Source organism: Nematostella vectensis, chromosome 8, assembly GCF_932526225.1.
Source record: "Nematostella vectensis chromosome 8, jaNemVect1.1, whole genome shotgun sequence".
In the NCBI taxonomy this organism is placed as follows: domain Eukaryota; kingdom Metazoa; phylum Cnidaria; class Anthozoa; order Actiniaria; family Edwardsiidae; genus Nematostella; species Nematostella vectensis.
In genome coordinates this window covers 5,987,379-5,989,603 of record NC_064041.1, presented here as the reverse complement: position 1 = coordinate 5,989,603, position 2,225 = coordinate 5,987,379, and positions in this window count along the sequence as shown.

Sequence of the window (2,225 nt, the reverse complement as noted above, 5' to 3'; positions counted from 1 at the left end):
CTGTATTCCTTGCCTTAACCAGTTTGTCATTACATGATAAGCGCTGAATTCCAAGACGAGATCAAGGCCTTGTTCTGTGGTAGAAATTCTGTGGGTGCTAGAAAAGAAAAGCAGCAAATCGCACCAGGACCCTTCTCCGCCAATCGAGGGATATTCCATCCAAGGACCCCGTCCTGGAGAGAGACTGGGCCCAAATGCACTCGTGAACTGATTTATGGAGAATACCCTTCCACGATAGATAGTGGTAGCATGTCACTACTTATTTGGTATAGAAAAAATAAATTAAAAAAATGCAAGGTAGAGAGAAAGAAAGAAAAGATAGCGGGAGGATAGGAATGAGGAAAGGAAGGAGAAAAGGAAAAAAGAAAGAATAGACGAGGAAAAGAAAGAAATGAAGAATAATAACCGGAGAAAGGGAAAGGAAAAAGAAAAGAATGTATTAGCTTTAGTAGCTTACTATCTATATATTTTCTCTTGACAGCCTAGCGTGTTGAAAGAAATGCAAGAACAGCGCAGAAGGATGGCTAAATATAATGAAGACAAAACAACAAAAGGGCAGAAGAAAGTAAGAAAAGGCTCAAAGAAAGGAGAGAAATCCGATAGACCTTCATTACCGCGACAGGATAGCTGTGTTCCCGCGGAAGGCGAAGAAAAAACATGAAGAAAGAACGAAGAAAGGAAGAAACTCCGAAGATTCCGAAATCACACACAAAGCAACCAAAAGCGAACCACGGAACCTGGCCACGCATTCAACCACTAACCAACAAAAACGTACTCGCAGATAAAGTTTTTTCCAACGTTTCTCGCGACGAGCTCCTAGCATCGCTGCCCGTGTCAACAGCAGCTACGGTAACGTCAACATTAAGTCGAAGTGTCTCATTTCCAGCAAGACCGCGGCCAAGAGGATCTTTGCATCACCGGTTTCTCCACCAGAAATACGGTAACCCATCAAAGTGTCAAAGACAAAGAAGAAAAAGCTCCATGTTCATTGGTCGATGTATGAAGAAGAGACAACCGTTGAGACATATGTATAAAATACTCGGACGTTTTAACAAAAATCAGATTTTCAATTGACCGGGAATGAAAAGCCACATTGTTTGTTTGTTTCTTTGTGGCCACTTACCCTGATTGAGGAGGGTAGGGTAACTGAGCTATATTTTTCTTAAAATAGCAGTAGACTCTACGGGCCTGGGGGGGATGTAACATATCGTATATTATACTTTTCTGGGAGTGCTTTAAGGATCGATTCCTTTTTTTGGAAAGCAAACAGACGCAGTGCACCTTTATGTGGAAATACATTATACACTCTTTTTTTATAAGAACGTCTAATTTTCAATTGAGGCTGGGCTCTTATTTTTGGAGCAATTTAAGGCTTTTAAAATTTCGAATTTTAGTGTATATGCGGATACAATACCCAATGAATCATTAAAAAGAGAATTACACAAATTATCAATAGCAATAATATTTAAGGGTATATTATAAACACGATCCGATTCTGCATTTTAGAACACATCACACAAACAAAACTCAACATTTTTCAGCTTTCTCAGCCTCGGCATGTTCTTAGCATGTCCTTAGCATGTCCTTAGCATGTCCTTAGCATGTCCTTAGCATGTTCTTAAAATTTGGTGAAATCTCAGGCTGGACGTTCTTATAAAAAAGGTTCTTATTAAAGGGTATCCCTTTTTTTGCAGCTCAGGATATTCATAATATATTTGCTGTATAAATATTCTTTTAAGACTTCACTTCGATGGCTTTCAACAATATATTTAAATGTGCTTGCAACCGCTCAACAACACTGTACCTTATTTTGATCCGCCGTCGTCTTCAGCGGATTTATTTGAACATTGATAATTGTACGTTTCCTCTTGAAACATAGTTTAATGTAATCTTAAGAATGTTTTAGACTTCACAGGTGCGTTCACAGGAAGGAATGAGAGATGGGGGAAAGTGCGTATAGTGCGTCTACGCCCCCCCCCCCCCCCTTTGCCACCAAAGGGAGGTCATTCCTTATTGAAGAATCTTCAAATACAATCCTTTTTCCATGTGTTACCTATGTCTGCGCACCGCTTCCACTCCCCTCACCTTTCACCCTTCAACAAATTCTGCGTACGAGTCTGCCTAATGCATGGTGAAAAAATCAAAAGAAGATGGCCGTCGGTCTTAACATCGATCTCAGGGTTAGCGATCACCTATAGTAATATCACTTACCCTTTTGCCAGCAT